Here is a 14,952-nt window from a genome sequence, read left to right on the forward strand (position 1 = left end):
AGAACTTTTCATCATTAAAAAAACTTCAAAAGAGTAACAAAATCAACAGGTGAACACCTATCCCTTTTCTTTCTTTCCTTCCTATTATACTGGAAGTTTTCCTCCGGCATCTGTCCTTGCTTCCCAACTTACAACCCTTTTTTTCACTGTTTGGAATATTTGGCTTAATCATCTACTTTTCTCGAAAACTTAGAACATATTTACCTCAATACAGCCTGGCACGCCCCAGAGTTCAGAAACTTCTAGACAGAAGAGCCAGTAACGGAAGTGATTTCAAAGGGGAGGTTCCAACCAGCCGGCTCTGGGGGCGGAGCCACGCACAGGGCGAGTCGCACCTGGGGGTGTGGCTACGTACAGGGGAAGCCACACCCTGCGGCAGGTCTGGTCCCAGAGGGGACTGCATCCAGGGGCGGGCTTCATCTCGGGAAAGCCACACCTAGGGGCGGTATTACCCCAGTGAGCCACGCTCAGGGGAGGGCCAGGTCCAGGTAGGCGCCCTCGGGGCGGGGCCACGTGGAGGTCGAGCCACATCTGGGGTGGTGACTATGTCCAGGGCAAACCGTGCCAAGAGCAGGACAACGTTCAGGGCAACGCATACACGGGGGCAGACCACGTCCAGAGTGAGCCCGATCTAGGTGCGGGGCTGAGGAGGCTGTGGTGTTTGGCTTCTTCATGGCGGCGGTGCTGTACCGTCTGACTGTTAAGCATTTCAACTCAGTCTTCTGGATCTTGTCTCCTTCACTAATGAAAGTCGAGTTTTGATTTGCCTCAAAGTCAGATTTTGACGGAGAACTTCTGGATATCGACGGAACGACCTTCCCTTCTGCCCAGAAGGACCCTTCCCACAGTCTGCCTTTTCCATCCTGGCTGCTGGCTCTAGAGGCCTCCCAACCCCTAACGGCCTTAGAGAACGTGCTGAGGCTTGGGGGTGGGGCCGCGCCTGGGCCACGCCAGCCCCCTTTGCGGAGGTCACTGGATGGAACTTGCTGAGGTGATCCTAGTAATAAATAGAGCGGCGATATGGACCACTGTTAAGACTTCACCTGGTACCAGCTGCCTGCCCTTGTACAAGAAGCCCGTCTCAGATCTCATCTATTATTTGCAGAGATAATAATATCTGACAGGGGTGGCCCTGAGACATGGAATGAAGTGAAAAATTTAGAGTAGTGTTAAGGGTTGATGTTACTGAAGGGTTTGGGGCGTCTGTGGTGATCTTGTTGGACTTCCGGTCCCCGGAGAGCCTAGTGCCTTGCAAGTGCCTGCACTGGTGGGGACAGTGAGACGTCAAGATATGAGTTCATACACTCAATTAACAATCATCATTTCTGATTCTCTGCAGAACCCGGACCTGGAAGGATGTTCACAGTTCGCCAGTTTTCAAACAAGCCAACAAGAGCTTCAACCGCTGGGACCTAGCGGTGAGTTCAGTAGGAATGGTTCGTGGGAACCTCAGGTATAGGTCAATCGAGGCATTACGGACAGGCTAGAGGCAGAGCCATTTGTCACGCCTTGCATGAACCAGGATAACAGGACGCGAACCTCTCCAGCAGGCAGGACTACGCGTCTTTGATTAGGCAGAAACACTCAGGTAATTGCCTTACATTGCGGGCATTGATACATTCATGCCTACTGTGTGTCCTGGTTCTGTGTTAGGAAGTGTCACCATGTTTATCATAGTAAGAGGTGGAAGAGAATCCCATTTGTGACTGTTTCCAGTATTAGGAAGTATTAAATGGGAATTTGAAAGATATGTTAAGCTAAAATAAACCTCGTAGATTCCCACCTTCAAAACAATTACTGTTAACTTTCTGGTGCATCTTCTTAGAGATTTTACTATGTCTACTTTTTTTTAAGTTAATTAATTTATTTGACAGAGATCACAAGCAGGCAGAGAGCAGGAATGGAAGAGAGAGGAAGGGAAGCAGGCTCTCTGCCAAGCAGAGAGCCGGATGTGGGGCTCCATCCCAGGACCCTGGGATCATGACCTGAGCAGAAGGCAGAAGCTTTAACCCACTGAGCCACCCACTATGTCTACTTTTAATACTGCTTAAATAATATATATTTTAACTGAAAAACACTATCATAAACATTTTTAAGTTATTATAAACTTCCATAACGTTTTTATGAAAACATTCTTTTAAGTGATGGAATATTCAACTGCTTTTTGTTGGTATTTGGTTAGTTTCTAACTTTTAAAATTTTACTATTTTTGTTTGCCATGTTTGGTCATAATTGTACTTATTTATAAACCCTCCTGTTCCAAACAGCTCAAGCTTTTCCTATGTCTGATTAACCCCGGATTCTGCCCTAGACCAAATGCTTTTTTCTTTCTCCTGCTTCCTTAGATGAGTTGTGTGCTCGTGTGGTTAGCTGATTCAGCAGTAGACTGTCCTCTGAGTGTCAAGCCAGTGAAACCAAATGCTTGCTAAACATCCTCAATATAAGGTCTTACAGACTGAACCTGTTGTCTTCCTTTATCTCTAACCTTCCCTTCCCCATACAGTCCCAGTTTCAGTAGCACCTGAAAATCCAAGCAAGAACCACAAGAGCCACTTTACATTCTTCCCTCTTTATTGTAGCTATCAGCTACTTCGTGGAGAAGCTGGGAAAATATGCTGTGCAGAGAAATCCTCGAACTCTCACAGTATAGTACATTCCCCAAAGAGATTATAAGATCCTTCAGGTTATGAGCTATATTTTGGTAATTAATTTTAATTATATTAGTAATATATGTTCACATTCTCCTGAGTCAAAATTAAAACAGTCTCATTAAAGTTAAATACCCCATTCCAGAACAAGGTATCTCATTCCACATCAATCAATTAATTAATATCTTTGCTACTTATATCAATATAGACTATTGGTTTCCTAGTTGATTCAGTTCAGTCTGCTACTGTCTATTTATTTTGGTGCCCAAATTGTCATTTTTAGCTGATTACCTCAGTCTGACTGCTATGTTCTTTTGATTTATCTCAGTCATTTTTTACTTTCTGACACAAAAGATGTTTCAAGCTGATTGTATACTTTTCCCTGCATAATCTTTCAGTTCTTGATTTCTTTTTTTTTTTAATTTCTTTTCAGTGTAAGAGTATTCATTGTTTTTGCACCACGCCCAGTGCTCCATGCAATCGGTGCCCTCTCTAATACCCACCACCTGGATCCCCCAACCTCCCAACCCCTCGCTGCTTCAAAACCCTCAGATTGTTTTTCAGAGTCCATAGTCTCTCATGGTTCACCTCCCCTTCCAATTTCCCTCAACTCCCTTCTCCTTTCTTTAATGGAAAATGGTATTTGGAAGCCAACATCAGTTTGCTAGATGTGTTCATTATTATTAGGATGTTGCTGCTTGTTGGCTGTCTCAATAAATAGAGTTAAGGAATATGTATATATATGCACACACACACACATTTAAATATTAATTTATTTTTCTCGTCTCTACATGTGTTGAAAGTTTTGAGTTCACACCAGTACTTCTAGTTATAATCTAACACTACAGGGTTCACTGTAGTTTTCTCCCTTTCCAGGGGAAAGGCTGTCTGCTTTTCCCCATTGAGAATGATATTCACTGTGGGTTTTTCATAGATAGATTTTATGAAGTTGAGAAATGTTCCCTCTATCCCTGTACTTTGAAGCGTTTTAATCAGGAACGGATGCTGTATTTTGTCAAATGCTTTTTCTGCATCAATTGAGAGGACCCTGTGGTTCTTTTCTTTTCTCTTATTGATTTGTTCTATAACATTGATTGATTTGTGAATGTTGAATGACCTTTGCATCCCGGGGATAAATCCCACCTGGTCATGGTGGATAATCTTTTTATTGTATTGTTGGATCCTGTTAGCTAGGATCTTGTTGAGAATCTTGACATCCATATTCATCAGGGATATTGCTCTGAAATTCTCCTTTTTGATGGGGTCTTTGCCTGGTTTGGGGATCAAGGTAATGCTAGCTTCATAGAATCTGGAAGTTTTCCCTCTGTTTCTATTTTTTTAAACAGCTTCAGGAGTATAGAGGTATTATTTCTTCTTTGAATGTTTGATAGAATTCCCCAGGGAATCTGTCAGGTTGTGGACTCTTGTTTTTTCAGAGGTTTTTGGTCACTGCTTCAATCTCATTACTAGATATTGGTCTATTCAGGTTGTCAATTTATTTCTGTTTCGTTTTGGAAGTTTATAGGTTTCTAGGGTGAATCCATTTCTTCTAGGTTGCTTAATTTACTGGCATATAACTGTTGGTAATTTCTGATTATTGTTTCTATTTCCTTGGTGTTAGTCATGATCTCTCCCCTTTCATTCATAATTTTATTAATTTGGGTCCTCTCTCTTTTTTTTTTAATTTATTTTTTTTATTTTTTTTAATTTTATAAACATATATTTTTATCCCCAGGGGTACAGGTCTGCGAATCGCCAGGTTTACACACTTCACAGCACTCACCATAGCACATACCCTCCCCAATATCCATAACCCCACCCCTCCTCTCCCAACCCCCCTCCCCCCATCAACCCTCAGTTTGTTTTGTGAGATTAAGAGTCACTTATGGTTTCTCTCCCTCCCAATTCCATCTTGTTTCATTTATTCTTCTCCTACCCCCTCAACCCCCCATGTTGCATCTCTTCTCCCTCATATCAGGGAGATCATATGATAGTTGTCTTTCTCCGATTGACTTATTTCGCTAAGCATGATACCCTCTAGTTCCATCCACGTCATCGCAAATGGCAAGATTTCATTTCTTTTGATGGCTGCATAGTATTCCATTGTGTATATATACCACCTCTTCTTTATCCATTCGTCTGTTGATGGACATCTAGGTTCTTTCCATAGTTTGGCTATTGTAGACATTGCTGCTATAAACATTCGGGTGCACGTGCCCCTTCGGATCACTACGTTTGTATCTTTAGGGTAAATACCCAGCAGTGCAATTGCTGGGTCATAGGGTAGTTCTATTTTCAACATTTTGAGGAACCTCCATGCTGTTTTCCAGAGTGGTTGCACCAGCTTGCATTCCCACCAACAGTGTAGGAGGGTTCCCCTTTCTCCGCATCCTCGCCAGCATCTGTCATTTCCTGACTTGTTAGTTTTAGCCATTCTGACTGGTGTGAGGTGATATCTCATGGTGGTTTTGATTTGTATTTCCCTGATGCCGAGTGATATGGAGCACTTTTTCATGTGTCTGTTGGCCATCTGGATGTCTTCTTTGCAGAAATGTCTGTTCATGTCCTCTGCCCATTTCTTGATTGGATTATTTGTTCTTTGGGTGTTGAGTTTGCTACCTAAAGCAATCTACACATTTAATGCAATTCCTATCAAAGTACCATCCATTTTCTTCAAAGAAATGGAACAAATAATCCTAAAATTTATATGGAACCAGAAAAGACCTCGAATAGCCAAAGGAATATTGAAAAAGAAAGCCAAAGTTGGTGGCATCACAATCCCAGACTTCAAGCTCTATTACAAAGCTGTCATCATCAAGACAGCATGGTACTGGCACAAAAACAGACACATAGATCAATGGAACAGAATAGAGAGCCCAGAAATAGATCATGCTCTTTAGCTCTCACTCACTCTCTCTGTCTCAAATATATAAATAAAATAAAATAAAATAAAATAAAATTAAATTTAAAAAAGCTAGGTAGCCTGGAAGGAGAATAGAGAGAGACTCCTTCTTAAAGCAGCAAGGCAGGAGAAGTATTATCTGAGATGAGGAATGCAGAGGGACCTGTTTTAAGAATTGTGGCCTCTCTGGAGAGGCCCACAGCAGAATCCAAAAAGGTGCATCCTTTCCACAAGGGAAGCCACCTACATGTTATACCAGGAATAGAAGCTAACCCCATGGTGCAAAAGCAGAAAGTCACCAGATTTTGAGGAAACTCAGAAGATGACCAATGAGGATTTCAGAAAGGATGAAAATAGAAAGCAGGAATTCGACCAAACTCAAACTCTGAGGCTCTCTGCTCAGCGGGGAGTCTGCTTCCCCCTCTCTCTCTGCCTGCCTCTGCCTACTTGTGATCTCTCTCTCTGTCAAATAAAATAAAATAAAATAAAATAAAATAAAATAAAATAAAAAAGAAAGTGAAGGGATGGAGAGCCATCTTTCATGCCAATGGGCCTCAAAAGAAAGCTGGGGTAGCGAGTCTCATATCAGATAAATTAGATTTTAAGCTAAAGACTGTAGTCAGAGATACAGAAGGACACCATATCATTCTTAAAGGGTCTCTCCACCAAGTCGATCTAACAATTATAAATACTTATGCCCCTAATACGGAAGCAGCCAACTACATAAGCAAACTGTTAAACAAAATTAAGAGTCATGTTGATATGAATACATTAATTGTAGGGGATCTTTTTTTTTTAATTGTAAGGGATCTTAACACACCACTCTCACCAAGAGACAGATCATCTAAGCAAAAAATCAACAAAGAAACAAAACCTTTGAATGGCACATTGGACCAGAGGACCTCATAGATATATACAGAACATTCTACCCTAAAACAACATGGGACTCCATCTTGGGACTCTGGGATCATAACCTGAGCCGAAGGCAGATGTGTGTTTTTTTTTTTAAAGATTTTATTTATTTATTTGACAGACAGAGATCACAAGTAGGCAGAGAGGCAGGCAGAGAGAGAGGAGGAAGCAGGCTCCCTGCCGAGCAGAGAGACCGACTCGGGGCTTGATCCCAGGACCCCGGGATCACGACCTGAGCTGAAGGCAGAGGCTTTAACCCACTGAGCCACCCAGGCGCCCCCGAAGGCAGATGTTTAACCAAAAGAGCCTCCCAGGCTACCTAGCTTTTGAAATATATTTAAAATTTTATTTTATTTTTTTACAAGGGTAATAAGCACACGCTTTTTATTTTTATTTATTTTTTTAAAGACTTTATTTATTTATTTATTTGTCAGAGAGAGGGGTGGGGAACACAAGCAGGCAGAACGACAGGCAGAGGCAGAGAGAGAAGCAGGCTCCCTGCTGAGCAAGGAGTCTGATGTGGGACTCGGTCCCAGGAACCTGGGATCATGACCTGAACTGAAGGCAGCAGCTTAATCAACTGAGCCACCCAAGGGTCCCAGCACATGCTTTTTAAAGCAAATATTTTTAAAAGACTTATAAACAGAAACAAGCAATTCTTTCTTTCATCCCTTTCTACCCCCTCAATAACTGTTTCTTCTTTTTTGATGTTTCTAAATAATACATACATACTGCTATTTCCTGAATTATGAACATTGGGTATTGCATGTTAATTATTTTATATAATAATTTATTTCTTTTCATTATTCTTCTAATTTCTGTCCTCATAATCCTTATATAGTCTTCTACCACAATTTTTGGTTAAATCAGCTGTTAGTGTTTATGATATTATTACCTTGAAAATATTGTGCATTGTAGACTCAAGTAACATACTGTGACTTCTTTTATTTTGGGGTATTTTTTTCTGTAGTTAAACATTTCCTCTAATATTTGTTTAGCTCTCTATGAACCTATGGCTTTTTTTCCCCCCCAAAATAGTCCAATTGTTCTGTTCTAATCCTTAAAATATCTCTATATACCAAAACACAAATTAATATATTGTTTTATTTTTTTCCTCAGTAACCTTGTAGGGACCAAAGGCAGGCAGCCCCAAGATGGGCCACTTTGGCATCAATATTATTTTGAGTTAAGAGCAATCCAAACCCTGCAGTTTCAGAAAAATCTCCCCCCCTCCCAAATGCCTGCTTGTACCAGGAAAAGACCTATTAATAGAGATTCCTCTTTACCTAAGAAACTTACTTAAGTAAAAAGGCAAACTTTGTTTTCCAAGCATCTCCTTTCACCTTCCTACTAATCATCTCTCTCCTCTTGTATCCTCATACCACTTTCTTTCTCCTTAGATCACATAATCATCATGTTGCCTCACTGTCTTTGGAATTTCCATGTCTGCATGGATTCTCCGTAAGTAGGCTATTAAATTTGATTTTCTCCTCTTAATCGTCTCTTGTCAATTTGACTCTTAGCCCAGCTAGAAGGACCATGAAAGGTAGAGTAAACTCTTCCTCCACAATACCCTCCTTCGACATGTCTCCGATTTACTCTAGTCTTTCATTTTCTCCTGTCAGAAGGAGAGATGTAATTTGGGACCTTTTTTATTTTTACCCTTCCTGTGTTGAAATCCTTATTTCCTGTATTTCATGTAGATCATTTTCCCATATTCTATAATATATCCTTTCATGATGATGTACTTTGATACTTTTTCTTTCATAGTTCTTGGCTTTTAGTGGACCTGTGTGATTTGAAATGCATATCCTTCAGTTCTTGGAAATTTTCTTACATTATTTGATAGATACCAGCCCTTTCTTTTGCCTTTTCTCTCTACTTGGAACTCTTCTCAATGAGAAGGTGAAACTCCTGACTTAATTCTCCAATTTCTGTTATTTTTCTCAATATTTCCTGCTGTATTGTTTTATCATTTTATTTTAGTGAGAGATTTTTCTCAACTTTGTATTCCAACATTTATAAAGTTAACCTGTTTCTTTCTTTTTTTTAGCATATGTTACTTGTTCTTTCTTGTTCTTTAAATGTTTCTGCTTTTCTGTTTTACATAGCATGTGGTGGTTATTGTTTTATAGACATAACATTTCCATTTATTACTTTGAATATTTGAAAAATTTTAGAAGTGTCCCTTTCTTTTTTCTTTCTTTTTTTAATCTTACATTTGTGTTGGAGCTTTTTCTCAGTTGCTTGGTGACTCATAGGTATCAGTGAATAAAAGGCATCAGAAAATAAAATTGACAGGATACTATACTTTTTCATTTGTCAGAATTGACATTTGTCATTTACAGAAACTCAATTTAAGGTAGCTTAAGAAAAAAAGGAACTCCACATCCTCTCCAACACATGTTGTTTCCTGTCTTGCTAATTTTGGCCATTCTAACTGGTGTAAGGTGGTATCTCAATGTGGTTTTAATTTGAATCTCCCTGATGGCTAGTGATGATGAACATTTTTTCATGTGTCTGATAGCCATTTGTATGTCTTCATTGGAGAAGTGTCTGTTCATATCTTCTGCCCATTTTTTGATGTGATTATCTGTTTTGTGTGTGTTGAGTTTGAGGAGTTCTTTATAGATCCTCGATATCAATCTTTTGTCTGTACTGTCATTTGCAAATATCTTCTCCCATTCCGTAGGTTGCATCTTTGTTTTGTTGACTGTTTCCTTTGCTGTGCAGAAGGTTTTGATCTTGATGAAGTCCCAAAAGTTCATTTTTGCTTTTGTTTCCTTTGCCTTTGGAGACATATCTTGAAAGAAGTTGCTGTGGCTGATATCGAAGAGGTTACTGCCTATGTTCTCCTCTAGGATTCTCATGGATTCCTGTCTCACGTTGAGGTCTTTTATCCATTTTGAGTTTATCTTTGTGTCCGGTGTAAGAGAATGGTCGAGTTTCATTCTTCTACATATAGCTGTCCAGTTTTCCCAGCACCATTTATTGAAGAGACTGTCTTTTTTCCACTGTATATTTTTTCCTGTTTTGTCGAAGATTAACTGACCATAGAGTTGAGGGTCCATATCTGGGCTCTCTACTCTGTTCCACTGGTCTATGTGTCTGTTCTTATGCCAGGACCATGCTGTCTTGGTGATCACAGCTTTGTAGTAAAGCTTGAAATCAGGTAACATGATGCCCCCAGTTTTATTTTTGTTTTTCAACATTTCCTTAGTGATTTGGGGTCTCTTCTGATTCCATACAAATTTTTGGATTATTTGCTCCAGCCCTTTGAAGAATACCGGTGGAATTTTGATTGGAATGGCATTAAAAGTATAGATTGCTCTAGGCAGTATAGACATTTTAACAATGTTTATTCTTCCGATCCAAGAGCATGGGATGGTCTTCCATCTTTTTGTGTCTTCTTCAGTTTCTTTCATGAGTGTTCTGTAGTTCCTCGAGTATAGATCCTTTACCTCTTTGGTTAGGTTTATTCCCAGGTATCTTATGGTTCTTGGTGCTATAGTAAATGGAATCGATTCTCTAATTTCCCTTTCTGTATTTTCATGCAAGTTGGTGTAGCCACTTTGGAGAACAGTGTGGAGATTCCTCTAGAAATTAAAAATAGAGCTTCCCTATGACCCTGCAATTGCACTACTGGGTATTTATCCCAAAGATACAGATGTAGTGAAAAGAAGGGCCATCTGTACCCCAATGTTTATAGCAGCAATGGCCACGGTTGCCAAAGTGTGGAAAGAACCAAGATGCCCTTCAACAGACGAGTGGATAAGGAAGATGTGGTCCATATACACTATGGAGTATTATGACTCCATCAGAAAGGATGAATACCCAACTTTTGTAGCAACATGGACGGGACTGGAAGAGATTATGCTGAGTGAAATAAGTCAAGCAGAGAGAGTCAATTATCATATCATTTCACTTATTTGTGGAGCATAACAAATAACATGGAGGACATGGGGAGATGGAGAGGAGAAGGGAGTTGAGGGAAATTGGAAGGGGAGTTGAACCATGAGAGACTATGAACTCTGAAAAACAACCTGAGGGTTTTGAAGGGGCGGGGGGTGGGAGGCTCGGGGAACCAGGTGGTGGGTATTAGGGAGGGCACGTATTTCATAGAGCACTGGGTGTGGTGCAAAAACAATGAATACTGTTACACTGAAAAGAAATTTAAAAAAAAAGAAAAAAAAGGGAACTCTCTTGCCATACACAGAGATAAAACAGAGAGTAGTCTTCAGATATGGCGGGATTCAGGAGCTGATGATACAGTGTTGTCATTGTGATCTCTCTTTATTTTGCGATGAGGGCACTTCCTTTTATACCACATGAAATAAGTGAAAGAAAAGAGGAAAGAGGAGTGCTGTTATTAAAAGAAGGTTATAAAGGAAAGGAATACTTGAAAGTGAAAAACCATAGCTATTTCCTAAAGCCCCTTCCAATGGCACATGTGAGACTCAGGATCCTAAAACTTAAGTTTATTTTTTAGTTGAGTTATTTTTGCTCTTAATGAAGCAAAATTTATTCCCTTCCAGGACTGTGGTGTGTTATTCTCTCACATACCTACTCTCTCCCCTACCCAAATGTGTTTGAGATGTATCTTTCTGAAAGACAGCATAATCTTGACCCAGAAATTCTTTAAGACAGCAGTTCTCAATCTTCAACAAGCATACAAATTCATAGGGTTCTTGTTCAAATCTAGGTGCTGATTCAGCATGTTCTTGGTGGGGCGTGAAACTTCTATTTTTTTGAAAGATGCCAGTTAATATTGATGCTACCGGTTCTTGGATCACACTTTGAATGGCAAGGCTTAAAGCATTTGGTTTAACTTCTCAAGTTGCCATTGCTTAGAAACTTTTCCAGAAAATCTGAAACCTGACTTTGGCTACAGTGTCTTACTTTCACAAACTTCAGGATCAAACCAAGTCCTTCATGACTGAGTAGGTAGGCTAACATTTCTAGAATGAGTAACTTCCAAAGGCCAGAGTAAAAAGAAAAGAAAAATGATGAGGAAGAAAAAAACCCACAAGACTTTCTGGGAAGGATTTACATTTTCTGACTCTCCAGTACCTCAGACTCTCTGTTCTTCTGTGTGAGCCCACACCTTGGAGGAAGTCTCTAGTATATAAATGTGACTACAAATGGCTGTGAGACTGGCCAAAATCAATCCCCTACCTAACAGATGCTAACTGGTTATTTTTACACAATCTGAAATCCATGAAGTAATTAGGAAAGCCCATAAGAATTAAATCCTAGGCTCAATAACTGGTAAGTGAATTGTCCCATCATGAGGGCATGTGTATTCACAAGTAGTGGGAAATACATGTCATCCTGTAGCAGTGGTCCCCAATTGATATACTTCTTTTGTTATTTAATAGTAGTACATCAGTCCCGCAGTACTATCACTCCTAAATTTAGGTATGCATGTTTCTCTATGATAAGAATAGAAACTTGAATAATGGCAGCATGTATTTTTCGCTGAAGTCCCCTGAGTCTTTTCTATATCCTTTTATATCTCTTAGAACTCATATTTAATCATTCCTTACATCCCTGAAATCTTTAAATAATAAAAAAATGAAAGCACTGCTGAGCGTAATCTGGCACCAGGAACAATCCCGGCTTTGGCTGAGAGGTGTGGGGTGAGCACAGGCTTGGGGACAGGGGCACCCCTGTGTGCTAAACCTGGCTCTGACATTGCCTCCTTCAGAAACCTGAGGCAAGTGCTCAGCTCAGTTGCCTCCAGCTGAAATGGGAAAGAGACTGATAACACTTAATCTTCCTTTCCCAGAGAGAATTAATTAACTGGCAGAGCAACTGTGGGGAGGGGTTGGGGGGAAGAAGGCCTATAAAATACTCAATAAATGCATATGAGTTCTGTGAGAATGTGTTCACTGGACCTCATCAACCCCAAAAGTGGCTTGCAAGTTTCTGTAAAATTAATAATTGCTAAAATCTTAAAGAGCAGTTGACACATTATATTGGAATCACAATAATGAGTATGTTTATATTTTTCATATGTATTTATATAAACCAGAGGGTTATTATGAATACCTGTGATATCCTTTCAGATTCCTAGATTTATAGATGGAAAAGAACCTTAAAAATTGACTAAATAATTTCATCCATTTTATAGGAAAAGAATTGGAGGCACAAGGAGATTGATTTAGTCAGAGTCATAGAGTGTCACTGCTTTTATGCCAGAGGCAGGACAAGAAAAAGAAGAAAGAAAAATGAGCATTTGTTGAGGGTCTCCTAAATGCCAGGTATCCTGCTAGGATTCTTCACATAAAGGAATCAATTTAATGCTCACAGCAAACCTTTAGGATGTTACGTGTATAGGTTTTCTTTTATCTAACTCAGCAAGATTAGCAAAAGTAAGAGGTGGAGTGTATGTCTTAGTGGTTGAAAGATCATGTTTTTTTTTTTTCTTTGTTTCATTATACCTAACTACCTCTCTAATATGGAATTGCCAGTGGTTGAAGATTCCAGGATAGTGTGGCAAGAGGCCTGGGGAATCTGGAACCAGTCCTCCTTGACATTTTCTGGCACCTTGAATGGAGAGAGTTCCTTTCCCCATAACAGGTCCCACGTTCTCCATTCCAGAAATAACACTATTTCTGGTCTCCAGACACAGTTTTGCAGCCTCCTGAGGCTCCCATTATCACCTATAATTCCTTAGCTTATCTTTTCTTTACCTATTAACTTTTCCCAAAATTATTTTTGAAGCTTTCCAAAATGTATCTTTGAACTTCTCTTTATCTTGGACAGTGTTGAATCTTTCCCCAGGTTTTAGAGGCCCTCTTCCCCCAGAATACTTTAGAGTTAATTTTTTTAATTGGTAAAGAGTAACCATCACATGTTGTAGGATTATGCATGACCCAAATATTCTACAGATCAGAGAGCAAATGACCTGTTTTCCACAAATTATGTTGCAGTGTAGTCTATAGCCTACCACCATATCTATGAAAACATATCAGAAAATTCAACATAAACTCAGAGCCTTCCCTACTTGAAAACCTATAATCCATTAATGTCACATTTTACTAATTCTAACTGGTAACCTCTTAGTCTTGCTGTAGACCCTTATCAGTTTGTTATAGGAAATCAGTTTTCCATATAAGAGCCCTGCTTATATTTAAATGCTGAGAACATTTTAATTTTCCCTCTTAATCTCTTCCAGTGAAACTTCATATGTGAAAACCATGTACTCCATGGTTTTCTTGGCTGTATATATTTCCAGACTTATTATTTAGAAAATTTATAAAATTATGTGATTAATAGTCATGAAGTTGGTTCTCTTAAGAAAGACATGTTGGCAATGTTAAGCTTATTAAGAGCATAACACAGTCTTGTGAATGACATCAAAAAAGCTAGAATCCAGAACTTTCATAAACTTGGGACATGATATATATTAACTCACTGATTCATGCATTAATCACTTATGAAAATTAGCTTCTTAAATAAAATTCCACTTGGATTTGCTATTTGTAATCCAAGGGAAAGTCATTTGTGGGAGCCTCAGTCAAGGTAGTGTCTTTACAAAGTTAGCTATTTCTATGAATCTTCATCATGGAGCCTCTTTAATCAAGGGAAGCAAAGGTTTATTGTGAATTACTGGGTGAATCTGAGCTATTTTTATAGTAATTCTGAATATTCAGAGAAATATCAGAATAGTCCAATTTGGCTGTTAAGACAATTGAGAAATTCAGAATTCTCTGAAAGAGCTGCTAGAAAGCTCCATATTCACAAGTTAAATGTATATTTCATTCATTTCTTGCTTTGGTTATACAGATAGAGCAAATGTATGAGAGTGATTGTTTGGGGTTTTTATGCTTCTGGAGCATTATATCATTTACCTATGGCTGTCTACCAGTCCAGCCCAAAATAATGGTTTAAAACCACCACTTCTTTGTTTTTGATTTTTTGGCATGGCAACTAGGGCTGGGCCCAGCTGAGTTGGCTTGGCTCTGCAACACCAGATATTGGATTAGGCTCAATCTTATATTTGGGCCATTTCTGGGACAGCTCAGGCTGCTCTCTGCATGCTCTCTCATTCTCTAAGAGGTTTTCCCAGGCTTTTCTGTAGTTCCAGGAGACCAAGCAGAAAAGGTGAGTCCCAGTGCACAAGCCTTTGTGGATCTTTTGCCTGCATCATATTTGCTGTTATATCATTGGCTAAACAAGTGACATGGCTCAGCAAAGTCACTGTGGGAGAGGACTGCTCAGGGAACAGATATAGAGAAGAATGATTCTCTGGAATCTTATGGAAAGGAGTAACAACAATAATTACTAACACAGAGATCCATAGAGTCCTTTCATCTTTTAGGAAATGAACATTAGATCAGATCAGGTGTGGGCAAACTATGGCCTATGGGACAAATTCAGCCTGCCACCTGTTTTTGTAAATAAAAGTTTATGGAAACACAACTATGCCCATTCATTTATATATTGTCTATGGCTCTTTTGTGCCACACTGGCAGGGTTGAGTAA

The 14,952-nt window shown here is 39.5% G+C and overlaps 1 long non-coding RNA gene across 2 annotated transcripts; it reads left to right on the plus strand.

Moving 5' to 3' along the window:
• Window positions 1-409: 409 nt before the first annotated feature.
• Window positions 410-6,625, plus strand: LOC125083063 (uncharacterized). 2 transcript variants are annotated; one of them, XR_007122166.1, is made up of 3 exons: window positions 410-488; window positions 1,340-1,418; window positions 6,588-6,625. It is a non-coding gene; the product is annotated as an uncharacterized LOC125083063 (long non-coding RNA). The 2 variants fall into 2 exon arrangements; XR_007122165.1 differs by lacking the exon at window positions 6,588-6,625 and adding an exon at window positions 1,875-1,915.
• The last annotated feature ends 8,327 nt before the right edge of the window (window positions 6,626-14,952 follow it).

Source organism: Lutra lutra, chromosome 13 (genome assembly GCF_902655055.1).
Source record: "Lutra lutra chromosome 13, mLutLut1.2, whole genome shotgun sequence".
NCBI lineage: Eukaryota > Metazoa > Chordata > Mammalia > Carnivora > Mustelidae > Lutra > Lutra lutra.